The sequence below is a fragment of the Oryctolagus cuniculus genome, chromosome 16, assembly GCF_051225735.1.
Source record: "Oryctolagus cuniculus isolate XC-2025 breed Fujian yellow rabbit chromosome 16, ASM5122573v1, whole genome shotgun sequence".
NCBI lineage: Eukaryota > Metazoa > Chordata > Mammalia > Lagomorpha > Leporidae > Oryctolagus > Oryctolagus cuniculus.
In genome coordinates this window covers 3,560,936-3,580,037 of record NC_142882.1, presented here as the reverse complement: position 1 = coordinate 3,580,037, position 19,102 = coordinate 3,560,936, and the positions used below count along the sequence as shown (strand labels likewise).

At 40.5% G+C, this 19,102-nt stretch overlaps 1 pseudogene; it reads right to left on the bottom strand.

Moving 5' to 3' along the window:
- Window positions 1-5,445: 5,445 nt before the first annotated feature.
- Window positions 5,446-19,102, bottom strand: part of LOC127486338 (vomeronasal type-2 receptor 116-like) — a 104,061-nt pseudogene continuing 90,404 nt past the window's right edge.

The window sequence follows — 19,102 nt, the reverse complement described above, 5'->3', positions numbered from 1 at the left end:
TCTCCCGTTCTCTCTAATGTGTAGAAACTAAAAGTAGAGTCAATCTGAATGCACAAGATTCACTGAATAAAGGTTGGGACTGGAAAGGATGGATTCCATGCAATGAGAAGGCTTCGAAAATGTATGGAAAATGTGTGTTATGAAACATTATGCATGAATTTCAAAAAATTTGGCACCCAGATCTATTCATCATTTTTTGCTTAACTATTTCTTTCATATTTATCACATATCTTCTACATTCTTTTTTATAGAAAACTTTTATTTAACAAATGTAAATTTCAAAAGTACCAGTTTTGGATTACAGTGGTTCTTCCTCCCATAACAACCCTCCCAGCGGCATACCATCCATCTCTTAATCCCTCTCCCATCCCATTCTTCACTCAGATTCATTTTATTATCTTTATATACAGATCAACTCTATACTAAGTAAAATTACAACAGTTTGCACCCACACAGACACACAAAGTATAAAGTCCTGTTTGAAGATTAGTTTTACCATTAATTCTCATAGTACAACACATTAAGGACAGAGGTCCTATATAGGAGCAAGTGTACAGTAACTCCCGTTATTGATTTAACAATTGACACTCTTATTTATGATGTCAGTAATCACCTGAGGCTTTCGTCATGAGCTGCCAAGGCTTTGGAGCCTATTTTTTTTATGAATAGAGTTAGACAGTGAGAGAGAGAGAGGCAGAGAGAAATGTCTTCCTTTGTTTGTTCACCCCACAAATGGCTGCTGTGGCCAGAACTATGCCGATCTGAAGCCAGGAGCCAGCTGCTTCTTCCTGGTCTCCCATGTGGGTGCAGCCATCCAAGCACTTTTGGCCATCCTCCACTGCCTTCCTGGGCCAGAGCAGAGAGGTAGACTGGAAGAGGAGCAACCAGGACTAGAACCCGGCGCCCATATTTGATGCCAGTGCCACAGCGGAGGATTAACTAATTGAGCCACGGCACTAGCCCCTGGAAGCCTCTTCAGTTCACAAACTCCAATCTTATTTAGACAAGGCCATAATTAAAGGGGAAGATCCCTCCTCCCTTCAGAAAAAGGTACTTCCCTCTTTGATGGCCCATTATTTACGCTGGGATCTCACTGACAGAGATCTTTCTTTAGGCTTTTTTTTTTTTTTTTTTTTTTTTTTTTTGGCTACAGTGTCTTGGCTTTCCTTGCCTCCATGCCTCACATAAGCTTTTCAGCCAAATCCAAATGCCTTAAGAGCTGATCCTGAGGCCAAAGTGCTGTTTAGGGCATTTGTAATTCTATGAGTCTGCTGTGTATCCAGCATCCTATGTTGGATTGTTCTCTCCTTTTTAATTCTATCAATTATTATTAGCAGACACTGGTCTTATTTATGTGATCCTTTGACACTTAATCCTATATTTATGATGAATTATGAACTTAAACTGATCACTTTAACTAGTAAGACGGTGTTTATATCTGCCAACTTAATGTGATTTTGAGTCCCATGACACATTTTTAGCTTTACCCTTAGGGATAAGTCCGAGGGAGGATGTGCCAAACTGTATATCTCCTCCATCTCTTATTCTCACTCTTATTCTTTTTGAAAGGCTTATTTTATTTATTTGAAAGACAGAGCTACAGAGAGAGGTAGAGACAGATAGAAAGGTTTTCCACCCACTGCATCACTTCCCAGATGGCCGCAACAGCCGGGGCTGCACCAATCGGAAGCCAAGAGACAGGAGCTTCTTCCAGGTCTCCCACGTGGGTGCAGGGGCCCAAAAACTTGGGCCATCTTCTACTGCTATCCCAGGCCATGGAATAGAGATGGATCCAAAGAAGAGCAGCTGGAACTTGAACCGGCACCCATGTGGGATACTGACACTTCAGGCCATGGCTTTAACCTGCTGCACCACAGGTTTGGCCCCTCCCACTCTTATTTTAACAAGGATCAATTTTCAGTTAACTTTAAACACCTAAGGATAATTCAATGTTAATTCAAGAGTTCAACCAATGGTATTAAGTAGAAAAAGAAAATACTAAAAAGAATAAAATAGTAAACTGTTGCTCAAAGCACTAATCAAGTCATTGCTTCTCCTAGTGTCAGTTTCACTTCTACAGGTTTCCTTTTAGGTGCTCAGTTAGATGTCACAGATCAGGGAGAACATAGGATATTTGTCCCTTTGGGACTGGCTTATTTCACTCAGCATGATGTTTTCCAGATTCCTCCATTTTGTTGCAAATAACCAGATTTCATTTTTTGCTTTTACCACTTTGTAGTATTCTATAGAGTTCATATCCATAGTTTCTTTATCCATTCTTCCATTGATGGGCATTTAGGTTGATTTCACCTCACCTGTCCAAATGGCTCTCCTACAGAAATCAACAAACAACCTGTGCTGGAGAGGATTTGAAGGAAAATGTACCCTCATCCACAGGTTGTGGGAATATAAACTGATTCAGTCATTGTGAAACACAGTATAGAAACCTATGAGAGCTGAAAATAGATCTGCCATATGACCCATCCAACTGATTCCTAGGAATCTCCTCAAACAAAATGAAATCAGCACGAAAAAGGGTCATCTATACCCCCATGCTCATTGCAGCTCAATTCAAAATAGCTAAGAAATGCAATCAACCCAGATATCCATCAATAGCTGACTGGATAAAGAAACCTAAGAATATTAATCAGCAGGAAAAAAAAAAAAGAAAAGAAATCCTGTCTATCGCAACAAAATTGATGCAGCTGAAAACCATGATACTTAAGAGAAATCAGCAAGTATCAAAAACAGACATAAACCATATGTATTCTCTTATCCATCATAACAAGTGCCTAAATGTAATGTTGGAGTAAAATTGACAATTTGAGATTCCATGGCTTTTTTTTTTTTTGTAACCTTTGTCTTTATTTTGAGGAATAGTGTTGGTTTCTTCATACCATTTGTAGAACACATTACATATGGTAAGGTTAATCTCCTGAGTATAAAGTAAACCAGAAAACAGTTCTTTGCAAAAATTAAGAGTGGCGATAGGAGAGGGAGGAGGAAGAAGAATAAGATTGGGGCTGGCGCTGTGGAGCAGTGGGATAACACCCTGGTCTGAAGTGCCAGCATCCTATATGAGCACCAGTTTGAGACTCGTTTGTTCCAATTCCTGTCTGGCTCTCTGTGTGGCCTGGGAAGGCAGTGGAGGATGGCCCAAATCATGGGAGACCTGGAAGGAGCTCCTGGCTTTGGATCGGCACAGTTCTGGCCATTGCAGCCAATTGGGGAGTGAATCATCAGATGGAAGACCTCTCTCTCTCTCTGCCTCTCCTCTCTCTGTTTAACTCTTTCAAATAAAATAAATAAATCTTTTTAAAAAAAGAAGCTTCAGATTTTTGTGGACAGGACGAATGGATAGGTGGGAAGTATCTCTGTGATCTAAAACTGTATATATGATATTCATGAAACTTGTATACATCAAGTAAAATTTGAAATAGAAACAAATTGAGTAACTTACAAACAAGAAAATATATTTTTAGAAAGCAGAAGTAACAACAAAATATAATTCATGAACAATGGGAATATAATATGATGGATATTTCTGCACAGATAAATAAATGACCAAAGGACATTACAAATGATGCTAATCAGTAATAAATATGGACAAGCCGTTCCACACCAGAAGGAGCCTCTACTTCACAAACACTAACTGGCTATAAAAACTTTCAAAGTTGTCAGGTGTCAGAGATGCCATAGGGAATTTGGAATCTTGAAACCATGCTAGAAAGTTACAACACATATGGTATGGAAGACAGTTGTCACCTCCTTAGCAAATTCAACATAAAATTCATTGATGATCAAAACATCCCACACCTAATGGTACACTCCAAAATTAGAAAATATGCAAAAATCTCTTGTACATCAGTGTGTGTCTCCAAACAGCCAAAGTGAAAAATAACACACAAGTCAGTGTATGGTTAACTGGACACACAAAACTCAATGAATTACTACAAGAAATTATCAGTTTGTCATGAAAAATGTAGATACCCGCAATGATGTGAATGCTCCTTGAAAACACCATGCAAAATCAAAGGTCACCTAAATCCACAGAGTCTAATATTTAATTTATACAAAACACTCAGGACATTAAATCCATGGAAACAGAAACAAACTGGTGGTTGTGTGACTTACAAGAGAAGGAACTGAGAGTGACCATTAATGGATAAGGAACCTGATTTGTAGCAAAGAAAATATTTTTAAAATATGACAGAGATAACAGTTGCACAAGAGAGTGAATGGTCCAAATGCCATTACTTCACTTTAAAATTGTTACTTTTTGTTGAATTATTTTCTGCTGAAGGAGATATAAAAATCACTTTCTTATGTCTGGTATTGGCAAAAGTAAATCTAAAGCCAAATTGATAATAAGCAGAAATTAGCAGATGGAAAAGAATTTTGCAGAATCAGTTCTACATATAGTGAAAACTTGGTGTGTGATTATCACATCATTTCAAATCTATATGAAATGATAACATAATTAAGAATTTCCTGGATAATGCATATACATATTAAAATAATTTAACATGTCCAATGATTACATGAAAATATTCCAAGTATATTATAAATCTGAAGTTAATATAGACCCTGAATGAATGAAAACAGAAAATAAACATGTAACTCATTTTATTAAAATATGAATATTACGAAATTGACCAGTTGACAATGAAAATGCAGAAATGAAAAGATTCAAGGAGAGCCTTTAACTGAGATGGGTTTTATTTGTGAACTTAAAACCCAGGCTAAGAAATTTGTACACAGTATTATTTTGAAGAAGAGAGGATGATTGCAGCCTGTGTTGGGGTGTAATGGATATAACCTTCACCTGTAACCCCGACATCCTATGTGGGTGCCAGGCCATGTACCGGTTGTCCACTTGCAATCCAGCTCCCTGCTGATGATCCAGAAAAAGCAGTGGAAGATGGCCTCTTGCAGTCCCTGACACCCACATGGAAACCTAACTGAGCTCCTTTCTTTGGCCTGAACCAGCACTGTACCACTGTGGATATCTTCAGAGTATATCACCAGATGGTTTTTCCCACTATAGCTCTGTTTTGTTATTCAGTGTATGAGAATTAAAAAGTTTCTAAGAGAAATGTAAGTTGTTCATAAGGTGATTAAAATGTTCAAGTTATTTTATAGCATCAGAATGCAAAATCAGTTTTGTAAATACTAGTTTCAAATCCTTGAAACTGAGAGAGCCTCAAAGGCTTCTCTTCAGAACCAATGCTGGGCACTTAGACATCTTCAGAATCTATCAGCAGATGGCAGGTTTGTCCCATTCTCCCTTTCTTTTCTGTGAATTGGTCCTTCGGAGCGAAAATATTTTAAGACAAGTATAAATTGTTCATAAGGCCGTTACATTCTGCAAGTTATTTTATAACATCAGAATGCAAAACCAGTTTTTTGAATTTTTGTTTCTAACCATGGAAAACTGCGAGAGCCTTAAGAGCTACTCTTCAGAACATCCATTTCCTTGGAAATTATCCTATCCATTAATCCTTTCAAAGCATCCTTCTCAGGTCTTAGGAGAATAATGTAGCACTTGGGGACAAAGATGCAGCCCAGGAGCCCTGCACTGGAGGCCAAGATGGAGAAGACCTCCACAGCCACCATGACCTTCCCCTTGGTGCTGTGGTAGACAGGCAGGAAGGTCACCCAGACACTGCAGAACACCAGCATGCTGAATGTCAGGAACTTGGCTTCATTGAAGGTGTCAGGCAGATTCCTGGCTAGGAAAGCCACAGTGAAGATTGCCATGGCCAAGGAGCCCAGGTAGCCCAGGACACAGTAGAAGAGCCCTTGTTGCACGCCAGGATGATGTGGTCGTGATCAGAGTGTGCATCTGTGTCAATAAAGGGAGGAGAAGTCCCAAGCCAGATGCCACAGAGAGCCAGTTGGATCAGGGAGCAGATGGGAATAATGGAGTTAGGTAACCGTGATATCAGCCACTGTCTCATCCTTCTCCCTGGGGCAGTGACCTTGAAGGCCAGAACCACAGTGGTAGTTTTGGCCAGGACAGTGGAAACAGCCACGGTGAACACCACTCCAAATGTGGTTTGCTGGAGGACACAGGTGGCTGTATTGGGATGACCAATGAAGAGTAAGGAACAGAGGTAGCAGAAGATGAGGGCAATGAGCAGGGTGTAGCTGAGACAACGATTGTTAGCCTTGACTATGGGAGTGTCTCGGTGCTTCACAAAGACACCAAGAACCCCAGTGGTGAGGACAGAAAAACATAGAGCTGTGCAGACCAGGGTCATTCCTAATGGGTCTTCATAAGCCAAGAAGGCCACAGCTTTGTGCAGGCAGTGGTCATGCTCTGTGCTGGCATACTGATGATCCAGACACTTCACACACTGATCCATATCTGGTGAGAAACTTACAGTAACATCATCCCCCGTTCAGTTATTTCTGATTCACAAGGACCTTCTAAAATACCCAACTGAGCTAGTTTAGACAAATACTCATTATTTGTTGTTGATGACAACATATAAAAATGACATCTATGAAATTTTTAGTCATTATTTATGCTTTTCAGGGGCAGGCTAGTGGCTCAGTAGGTTAATCCCTTGTGGGTGCCAATTCTAGCCCTGACTGCTCTTCCAACCTAGCTCTCTGCTATGGCCTGGGAATGCAGGAGAGTATGGCCCCTGTCCTTGAGCCCCTGAACCCCTGTGGAGATGGGAAGAAATGCCTAGCCCCTGGCTTTGAATAAGCACTGCTCTGATAATTGCAGCCATTTGGGGAGTAAACCAACAGACAGAAACCTTTCTATCTGTCTCCCCCTCTACTGTCTGTTACTCTGTTCTCAAATAAAAAAAATTATTAAAAATTAAAAATAAAAAATAAATAAAAATTCATGTCCATCTACCTCATATTAGTCAGTTGTTACTTACTCTCCCTAAGTACCTTACATACTAATGAGTACATTCTCTTTTTCTAATAACAGAGTCCTAAGACCTACTCTCTGAACCTCTTCATGTTGCTTTAAAAGTATATCTTAATCTGTGTCATTTTAACACCACAAACTCATTCTTCAAGATTTCTTAGGATTGGGAAGTTATGGTCAAGGTACCAGAGGATTCCATGTGTGGTGAGGACTACTCTGCCTTTATCCATGGTGCATACTTGCTGTGTCCTCACTTTGAACAAGAGAAAGCAGCAGCCCTTGTTTTAAGGGTGCTATTCACTCAATAATATGACCTACTCAACCAGTCAAGGTTCCTTGTGTTGGTTTATAATGAAAGTTAGTTGTTTATTTATTTATTTATTTATTTATTTTTAATTTTTTGACAGGCAGAGTGGACAGTGAGAGAGAGAGACAGAGAGAAAAGTCTTCCTTTGCCGTTGGTTCACCCTCCAATGGCCACCACGGCTGGCGTGCTACTGCCGGCACACCACGCTGATCCGATGGCAGGTGCCAGGTGTTTCTCCTGGTCTCCCATGGGGTGCAGGGCCCAAGAACTTGGGCCATCCTCCACTGCACTCCCTGGCCACAGCAGAGAGCTGGCCTGGAAGAGGGGCAACTGGGACAGAATCCAGCACCCCGACCGGGACTAGAACCTGGTGTGCCGGCACCGCAAGACAGAGGATTAGCCTAGTGAGCTGTGGCACCGGCTTATTTATTTTCAATTACTTGAAAGGCAGAGTTACAGAAATAGGAGAAGTAGAAGGAGGAAAGAAGAGGGAGAGTGACAGGGGGAGGAGGAGAGGAAAGGAAAAAGAGAGAGAGGAAGAGAAAGGGAGAGAAAATCTTTCACCTGGTCGTTCATACCCCAAAAGACTGCAATGGCTGGAGCTGGGCTGATCTGAAACCAGTAACCAGGAGTTTCTTCTTGATTTCCCAAGTGGGTGTGGGCCCAAAAGCCCAAGCATCTGCAGATAACAGGACTTGAAATGAAGCAGCTGGGACTGAAACTGGTGCCATCTGGGATGCCTGCATCAGGCAGAGGCTTAACCTGCTATGCCACTCTTAATATCATGGATTGGAAGTTTGCGAATTTTAGGTGCAGAGAAAGCATCCAGCTATCTCTGTGAAGCATAACTCTCTATGGTAGGATCTGGATTAAGTCATTCTAAAGGCAAGCTTCATTTTCCAGAACTGCTAAGTGAAAATAATTTTTCTCTGTGTTTAATCTTCTATTCAAGCACTAATTAATCAGTTACTGATACACTGACTTAATTACACAATCCCATTATCATTTTAAAACAATTCCACTTTTATATCTTCATTTCCAATAAGTTCAATGTCCTTCTTTTTGGATAATATGCAAATCTGAAAATTGTTCACCACAATAAAACTGTTGGGAATTATTTTAATAACCATGAGTATATTTGGATTTTTAATATATTTCTTAATATGCTTCATAATATTTCCCTCTAAATCTTTGAATTTCTTTTGTATTCTTTTTTTTTTGGACAGGCAGAGTGGATAGTGAGAGAGAGAGACAGAGAGAAAGGTCTTCCTTTTGCCATTGGTTCACCCTCCAATGGCCACCACGGCTGGTGCACTGCAGCCAGTGCACTGCTCTGATCTGAAGGCAGGAGACAGGTGCTTCTCCTGGTCTCCCATGGGGTGCAGCGCCCAAGCACTTGGGCCATCCTCCACTGCACTCCCTGGCCACAGCAGAAAGCTGGCCTGGAAGAGGGGCAACCGGGAAAGAATCCGGCATCCCGACCGGGACTAGAACCCGGTTTGCCGGTGCCACTAGGTGGAGGATTAGCCTATTGAGCCACAGCGCCGGCCTTCTGTATTCTTCAATGTAGCACCATTTTGTGATTATATTCTGCTATTAGTATTTCTTACATCTGTGCAGAAACCATTCAACTTTCTTTGTACACACACACTGTAACCAGAGAACTTCCACTTTGATTATGGCCTTGTCTAAATACTGATGGAGTTTGTGGTCACAAAAGTCTTCCATAGCCTTGGCAGCTCACGACAAGAGCCTTGGGTGATCACTGATATCATAAATAAGAGTGTCAATTGCTAAATCAACAACAGGAGTCACTGTGTACTTATTCCCCATGTAGGACCTCTGTCCTCAATGAGTTGTACTGTAAGAATGAACTGCAAAATTGTTGTTTTCAAACAGTACTTTTACACTGTATGTGTGTATGTGTGCAAACTGTTGAAATCTTTCCTTAGTATAGACTTGCTCTTATTAAAAATGAATCTTAAGGAATGGGATGGGAGAGGGAGTAGGAGGTAGGATGGGAGTTGGAAAGGGAGAGTGGGTATGGGAGAGGAACCACTATAATCTTAAAGTTGTACCTATGAAAATTGCATCCATTGAATAAAAGCTTTAAAAAAAAGGGTTGGAGATGTATGGGATACTATCAAATGACCCCATGTTTGGACTTAGAGATTCCTGAAAGTATGCAAAGAGAAAACGGATTAGAAAGTTGATTCACTGAAATAATTACAGAAACTTTCCCCAATTAGGAGAAAGGGGCATTCACGTACACTAGGAACATAGAACTCCTTATAGACAGGACCAGAAAAGATATTCACCACAACACACTGTAGTCAAATTTTCAATGTAAAACATTAAAAAAATTCTAAATCCTGCAAGAGAGAAACATCAGATTACTTTCAGGGGATATCCAGTTACGTTCACAGCTGACTTCTCATCAGAAACAATACAGGCTCAGAGAGAATGGTGAGACATAGTCCATATCTTAAAACAAAACTGTCAACGCAGAATACTGTACTGTGCAAACCTCTAATTTATGAATGAAGGTGAAATAAAGAACTTCCACAACAAGAGAAATTGAAAGAATTTGTCACCACTCGCCAAGCCTTACAAAAATGCTTATGGTGGGATGCACAGAAACACAGAAAGATAGCCATCATTATGCAGGAATATGAAGGCAGAAAATCCCCCAATAAAACTACAAAGGAAATCTAAGGCAAACAACAGGAGTGTTTACAACAGGAGTGTCTACAGTGAAGAGGCAAGTCCTAACTTATCAATAGTAACCTTGAATGCAAATGGCCTAAACTCCCCAAGTAAAAGATACTGGGGCCAGTACTGGCATCCCATGTGGGCAATAACTGGCATCCCATGGGGGCAATCTGATAGAGGGATGGAAACTGACCACTGTCACTCAGAAGAGGTTTAAAAGACCCAAGAGTCAGCTAAGGGAAAATGCAAGAAATCTGTGTACGGTTATTGCCATAGTGTACAGTATTATTCCTGAAGGGAATTAAGCAAATGGTGAAAGTGTCACAGAAAATTGAATATCTCATTTTTATCACCTCCCACTACATAAGAACTTCCTCGGTCATGAGTTTAGCTCAGAGGTTGAGGAAAATGTTTCCATTTTCACTTCACCTGTGATACCTCAGCATCAGAGCAAATGTGGTGACTCCTCCAAATCTCTGCATGCCTGCTCTTTAGATTACACACTATGACTAAATCTTAAGGTGTCAGTCATTTCAATTTTGGGCACTGAGTAAGGTACTTAAGGTAATGTGCTTTTTCCTTCTATTTCCCATACACACTCATCTGTGAAATTTTGTAGTATTCCAGCAGTGCCACTATTTGGACACCAATATTCATTCCTGAAATTACTGCTACAGATTTGCTGTTTCCTACACATGTAATTAGGAATGCCCCTTTCTGGCCCACAAGCCAGATGAAGGGATTATCCATCACCATCACACCACTGTGCATGACATTATAGAGATCAAATCCCAAGGTCATTTTGGGTAAAAGGTTGGAGTTCTTCTTGATTCCCTCAATAGCAAAAACCAAGGCCAGAACATACTGGTAGTTTTTGGACTGAAACCTGCAGGAAAGGCACACAGATCTTAAAGGGAAAAGCCTCCAATCCAGATTATCATCAATTCTACTCCCATAACTGTTACAATTGCACTGTTCTGGCCAAAATTCCTGAGTTCCAATCATTCTTTTTATACCTACTGAGGATAGAGTGTGAAGACTGTCGTATTTGCTGCAGGACACACCCTCACAAGAATCAAAGCTGCTACTACCTTAATCCTGGTCTTCTAGTCTAAATGATTCTGAAAATATGCTCTGCTATTACATCATAAAGTCTTGGGCATGCTATCACATGGCTGTCCATGCAGCCAAAGAACATGATCTTTTTGTATGCCTACCTCATCAATTTAATTCATTTCTGGCAACATCTTCTAAGTTATGATATTTGATATCTAAAGTAAATGTTACAATATGCTCTGGAATGCCCTCTCTACATTTCTTGCAAATATAGGAAATGGATTCAACTTGTTAATGAACACATGAACAAAGGAATGGCACATCTCTTTAGCACTGCCTCTATAGATGTTTCTTATATTCACAAACCACAATGATTCTTTACATTATTACATCATCAAATGCTTCTTGAAACAGTAATCATATACTTCTAAGGGTGCAGTTTGTAATGGGAAGAGAGAGTAACTCAACTGAAGGCTATGTGATCAGAAAGAGAGAAGATGTCAGACTATTGAGAATGGTAGATGGAAGTCTGGACTTCATCCAGAAAAACCTCTTCCCCATAAAACTTGCCCATCAACCACCATCACAAACCAGGAACATGAAATCAGATTCAGAACTCGAAAGAAGGAGAACAGTGAAAAGGGAAGAACACTTTAGAGAAGCCTGAAACACTCACAGGGTGGACTTGAAACACTGGGCTATGAGACCCATGGTGCCTAAAATTAAGACAGATAATCCTTTATTTGGAACACTAAGCATATGTTAAAGTAAATCATCAGCATTGGTATCAGTACTTACTCCAAACAGGCCTCATTCATTCAATTTTTGTTACAGAATTCAGGATAAATAGCCTTCCATGCAAAGAAAACAATGGATTTCTATTTTCTGGGATCTGATATTTCACAAAGAATGAAAATGAGGAGCCCTTTGTATTTATATTAGATGCACTGGGTGTTGAGTATTGATGAGTATACCACGTCATGTTCACTGCTTGTTAATGGTCACTGTGTGCTCCAGAGGAAGTGACAGTTTTTCATTTCTTCATTCCTGTTATTGTATAATATGTATGTGTGTATATGATATAAATATTGCCTCTTTCTCTATTTATATATAAGTGTTGTATACCATATATACAGTTGTTCTACCTCTCTATACTGTTTTTATATATACATATATAGCTTGTATTAATATTTATTATCCAAATTCCTCATTCATGCTTTGTAGAATGAGGAAATTTGAAAATCCTTGTGAAAAGTATCAAATAATACTCAGTTTTCTACTACATATGTTGCTGGTCTTCTCCTCATTCTTCTACACCTCCATCTATTTCTCCTCTAATTTCTTCCTCCTGCTCCCCCACTGGAATCAAAAGATCTAGAAAGCTCATTGTCACTCTAGGCAATTCTGAGAGTAACCCTTTTGATCTGTTTTATGCTGTGTTCCTTATTGCTAAGAACAATTTTTCAGCAATTATTATATATTCTAGATTTGGTCAGTATAACCTTGGAGGATATAGTGTCTAAATCTATTTTTAGTTCAATATGAATTATTTTTCCAAGTGTCATCAACATAGGTATTTTCTCCTGGACTTGCTGATATTTGATTATAATCTCCAGTTTGCATGGCATTCATCATGGGGGAACCTGGGTACTATTCATAGAATCTACTCTTGAAACTGGAAATTTGCTATCTCCTGGTGTCCATCATTTCAGGGTACACTTAAATCATGTGCTGCATGCATAACCATGGGGATTTGTACTACTAGTAATAAGTAAACATTTCATAAATGGGATGTCATGTGCACATATCAAATTAGGACACTTTATATGTGAAGAGAATAATATTACAATACCAAGCTAGTATCCATTAGATTATTTCTTGGAGAGATTTTTGGGCAAATGCCTAAAATACAAAATCAGTAGCATCACCTTGGTGGCACAAACTATACTTTTCAAATCATTTGGCTTTAATGATAATGCAATGATCTATGACCTAATATCTACTTCTATTGAAGATCTACGCAATGGAATCCTACTTCTTGTAGCATTACAGTAGAAATCAGAAAGTCAGCACCTTGATAAACAGGTGTGAAGGAAACAATTATTTTGTCCTACAAGTTACAATATTCTGTAAGATGAAATTATTGTATATTTATATGTGTAACATTTACACTTATCTCTAAAAGAAAATATACTAAAGAGGGGCAGAAGCAGAATGATCCCCCTTCTGGGATGTCTATACTTTTGTTCAGAAAAAGATAAAATCAGGGACACATCCTAAATTTTGAAGATTAGAAGCATTAAAGTTCACAAGTGTAATTCACTATTAAAATATAATTATTATTATATATTTGCCTGAATCAAGCCATTTTATAACTGCTCCATTTGACTTCTTTCCACCAGCTTTCCAGCAATCCATGGGGGAACCTGAAAGTTATCTGCCCTGAGGCTCTGCAGCTGAGGTTTTCTGTCCTGATGAATAACATAAAAAGAAAAACATATTTGTGGATGATCTTCTCCACCCCAGGTGCCAGGATTTTCTCCTTGTCCACGGATACAAAGACTCAAGGGAGAAGCTCCTGTTAGTAAAATTTGTTACAAGGGCTTTGTCAAAATACCTCTCCATGAACTTTTTGCAATTATATACTTTGATTGCATCAGGGGCCTCAAAGGGAGGCATTAGGCAAGTTTCTGAGATGGCCCAACTCATTCAGGTTTCAAACAAGAACTCTCCAGGATCACACATTCCAAAGACCCAGAGAGCAAAGGGGCAGCTTCCCACAAACAGTGTCCCTGGTAGTACACATTGCCTTGATGCCACAGAGACCCCAAACTAATCCTGTTTACAGAGATACCCACTAGGACATGTGGTTTTCAATCACTGTGGAACCAGTAATCACCCTGAATTTGGAAGTTCCCATTCTGTATGTCAGATCACCACATATTCAGTTGTAATAGAGTAAACCTTTCCACATTGCTGTCAACCACACTAATCCTATGATGACTGTTTTTGACCCTACAACCCTGGTCGATGCTCTCATGAGAATTAGGTAATATTTGAATACTTCTCACTTTTTACTATAAAGCAGAAAATACCAGCCAGAAGCCATGTATTTATTCTCACCTCCACAAACACTAAGGGCAGGATGATGTCTGCAGACACCTGTACTTCTTGAATTCAAGTGACTTTCAGGACTATTATGTAGGACACCCTCAGGGAAGCTACGTACTGTTAAACCTTTGCCAAAGGCACAGACTGAACAACATGAAAGAAAACACAATGGATACCATGTCATGTAGGGAATGATGATGAGCAACACTGACTAATCATTTGTGCTTGCATATCAGTGTGAGGTATTGCTGAGTAATCTAATAAGGAAGGAGACAAGAGGGCATTTAGGAGAACTCTATCATTCCATTCAAAAGTTTCTAAATTCAAGTTGCTCTAAATGCGGTGCCTAAAATTTTAAGCAAAACACATTTTCCATTGCCTAGCCACTGCTCTGATGCCACTAGGGAGATTTTGAATAGTGGCACATGCAAAGTGAGATGCTGAATAGGCACAAAATACAATCAGAATTCAGTGACTTGCATACAATGAAAATAGAATGCCTTGACAAGCTATATTTATTACAAGTACAATGGAGAAACTTATTGTCTATTAAGTTAAACAAGAAAAGTAAATCTAAATCAGAGAGCAAGTATCTCCTGTTCTCTCTAATGTGTAGAAACTAAGAGAAGAGTCGATCTGAATGCACACAGTTCACTTAGCAAAGGTTGGGAATGGAGAGAATGAACTTCATACAATGAAAAGGCTTCAGAAAACTCATGGAAAATGAGTGATATGAAACATTTATGCATAAACTTCAAACATTTTAGCACCCAGATAGATTATCTATGTTGCTTTGGTAAGATAAGTTGAAAATGCTCGTTCTAAGCAAAAATTACTTTCTGACCTATATCTATTCTTTCTCTTCTCTCTACCCATCATTCTTCCAGTTTTCATCTAATTCCTCTGCCCTCTTCATCTCCTCCTCCTCCTCTTCTCTAGAAAGCTGTATATGATTTCTGCCAAACAGGCTTTTGCAGAAAGCTTGCAAGTGGGTATGATATATAGATCCATCCTTTCTCTTTGAACAGGTAATCAGTACTAAGAAGATATTATGACACTGGGAAAACTAACAGTTGGAGGTTTACAGGCTAATGCAGTTATTTTAAATTTAATATTGTTTTAATCTGTTGTCATCAACAATGGTCTATTTCTCTTTCATGTTTCCAATGAGGCTGCTTTATAAGGCCTTACTGTGTGAATTTTCATCTGTGAGGTTTCTGTGTTCTTAATATAATCTTTTATTCCACTAGAGCCCATATTGATTTCTCCTGGTCATGGGATGATCTCATGTTGAATGATTTCATATTCTTGTCCTTGACTCAGAATTTATCTGGGATTCCCAGATTAATTTGCCCATTTTATGGGGACCTACAGACAAATCTTCTCCTTTTAGGATGGCTCTTGGCCTTTTTCTGTTTTTGGTTTATGCAAAAATATTCAAGTGTTTGCAATCCACTGCCTTTTTCCTTTCCTTTTTTTTTTTTTTGACAGGCAGAGTTAGACAGTGAGAGAGAGAGACAGAGAGAAAGGTCTTCCTTTTCCATTGGTTCACCCCGCAAGTGGCTGCTGTGGCAGGCACGTGTGCTGCGCTGATCTGAATCCAGGAGCCAGGTGCTTCTTTCTGGTCTCCCATTCAGGTGCAGGACCCAAGGACCTGGGCCATCCTCCACTGTACTCCCAAGCTACAGCAGAAAGCTGGACTGGAAGAGGAGCAACCAGGGCAGAATCCAGCCCCAACCAGGACTAGAACCCGGGGTGCTGGTGCCGCAGGCAGAGGATTAGCCTAGTGACCCATGGCAATGGCCAATCCATTGCCTTTTTCCTGGGGTTTTCTCCTCAAGAAAATGCAGCAAAGTAAACCAAACTACACTGTTTGAAAGACCTTGATGTTTTGTGATAGAAAACTCTCATGCTTTCTTTCAGAAAAGAAGAAAATTTCAAATCAGTGAACTTGCTCTTGTGTTAAATGAAGAAGAAGGGAAATCCACAAACACAGGGAAGCAGAATTAGGCAGAGGCTCTTATTTACCCCGTGTGGAGCTGAACACCATTGGCCATCTCCAGATCTATCAGGTAAGACATCAGCAGTACATCGCAACAACCTCCCTGTTACAGTAAGTTCTCAACATGATTACGAGGCAAGATTTATTTGAAGATATTTATTTAGGTAAAACCCAGGATATTAACATACACAGAGATTTCAGGCATTGTCTAAATAATTTCTCTTCATGAGTCCTTCAAAAAATATAACGTGCAAACTACCAAAAGGAAAACTCAGTCTCAAATTATTGGGATTAGGAAGATCACACCATACTCGATCAACTGGATTGTCAGAACAAGGAGAGCAAACAAATTAACTTCCTCATCAAATGCTGAAGTCTGTGTGAGGCAAGACTTTCTGTTCCAAAATAAAAAAAGTTCTACAATATACTGTTCAAGTAAGATGTAAATTTCTAGCCCATGGGAGACAAGGTACATTAGAATTATTTTACATTTCAGGATTACTAGTTTCACCAAAATTGTGGGGAAGAAACCAGGAGGATCTTCCCTTATCACGATTAACCAGGGAACCCACCCCTACCACTGCCATATCATATCACTGCCAGGTGCAGGTGCTCATCCTCTGACCTCCAAAAAGATCTACTGAATGTGAAGGCAGAGAGTATATCCACCAGCAGTCCTACTGTTCCAATACACCTGCCTGGCTAATTCTGATGCCAGGTAAGATCTGAAAGCAATGTTTAAAGAAATATTAAGGCTATGAAAGTAATCATAGTAAAAGCAGAGTACAGTCATTTTCAAAATATTTTGTTTATGCCCCACTCACAAAATGCAAAATACGAACCACCATAGGTTGCAAATGATATTTTAGTGCCAGCAAGAATAAAATGATCAAATTATAATCAGATAAACTGGAGAGGCAGAAAAAAGACAGAGGGGAAAGTGAGTTAAGTTTGTCATCTAACGTTGGGGAGTGAGTGAACAAGACTTGCTATTCTGAATTTTGGATATTTGAAAAATTGCAAATTATCTAACACGGATTATAAATAAGTGGAACTTTCCCACTTAGTGGTGAAAAGTTAAGAAAAATGTGTTTACTTCATAGAGAAACTGCATCTGATGAAACCATGAAGCCACACTGACACTGGCCCCTAGAAATCCCATGAGGATTCATCAGGGACTTTTCCACAACTTTCCACAGGACTGGGGGAATTCTCTGGGGCTGTCCCTGGGTGGCAGATCTGTGAGGAGCTGAGAGGAGGTGGTGAGAAGAAAGCAGCTCTCTCCCAGGGGTCTGGGGCTGTGCTGCTACATGAGAAGGCAACATGTCTCAAGCACCCCATGCTCTGGATGTGAAGAGGCAAGGTCAAGGGCATTTCCAACCACTGAGGGCTCCTGTCGACGATGAACCTCCAGCCTCTGCTGTTGCCTGAGAAGCCTCAGCTGAGCCTGTGGCACACAGGCTGTTGACTTGGCTGAATTCTCAATCACTAGGACTGCTAGCAGTGGTCATTTGAAGGCCTTCACTAACTCCCAGTGATGCTGCAGCCCGAGAGCTGCACAGTAAAGATCCCTGGGGGCGGCACTGTATTGCAGTAATGTAAGCCTGCACCTGAGGCACCAGCATCCTAACTGAGTGTCCATTCATGTCCAGGTGCTCCTTTTCTGATTCAGCTCCCTGCTACATCACCTGGGAAAGCAGTGCAGCATGGCCATGTGCTTGGACCCCTACACTCCAGTGGGAGACACAGAGGAATCTCCTGGCTCCTGACCTTGTATCAGCCTCCACTCCAGACTTATTGGCCATTTATGAAGTGAACCAGTGGATGCAAGATCTCTCTCCCTCTTTCTCCCCCCACCTCTTTGCCTTTTAATTATATAAATGAATATAATATAATAAAACATTAAAGTAGAGCCATGGTGGCTCCCCCTCCTTGAATTCCTTCTTTCTTGAGAAACTCATTTAACAGTGCCTTTCCCTCCTTCTGTCTCCTATGTGCCCTGGAGAGATAGCTCCTGTCTTGAAACACATGGCCTATTGTCCCATCTTGTGAACAGACCGGCTGGCGCACAAGCCTGTCAGTCCAGCGTTAAGTGGCATGGGCCAATAAATACGGGAGACTTGGGTTATTAGAAGCAGGCCAATGGAGGAGCTGTCTCCCCAGCTGGAAGGCGGGACTAGAGAGGGCGGGTTTGAAGGGCTTGAAGAGGCCGCAAAGTCACCTGACCACGGGAGGTTCTGCGCGGGGTATGTGCTGCTTGCAGCAGGCTCCGGGGAGTCGCCATGCCTACACCACAGCAGTCACCTCAGGATGAGCAGGAAAAGCTCTTGGATGAAGCCATACAGGCTGTGAAAGTGCAGTCATTCCAAATGAAGAGATGCCTGGATAAAAACAAGCTCATGGATGCTCTGAAATGCGCTTCTAATATACTTGGTGAAAGGCAGACTTCTATGTTATCAACAGAAAGCTACTATGAACGTTATATGGCTATTTCTGATGAACTGCACTACTTAGAGGTCTACCTTACAGATGAGTTTGCCAAAGGAAGAAAAGTGTCAGATCTCTATGAACTTGTACAGTATGCTGGAAACATTATCCTAAGGCTTTATCTGTTGATCACTAGGTTTCACCAAAACAGTGGGGAAGACTCTAGAAGGACTTTCCCAACTCACAATTCCCCAGGGGAACCCTTCACTCACCCATCCCTGCTCCTCACTAGTTCTCACACATTAGAACAAAGCCTCGTAAGGCCCATTGAACTGCAGAGCAGTGAGGAACCAAAATCAGGCAGTGGCATGGACACACTTTGCTCTTCTGCAGCTTGGCCCCCGGGGGCAGCACACATAAAAACCCATATCCCCATATACTGCACCTAAGAAGCAAGGTGGGGTGGGAATTCTCATTCCTCATGTTTCATGACAAATATTCATGTACAGGACCTGGTTCTTGCTCTGTCCTCTCAAGAGAAACCTGTGCTTGCAGTGCTGAGACTCCTGATATTTGCTGAAGATCTATGTGGGCG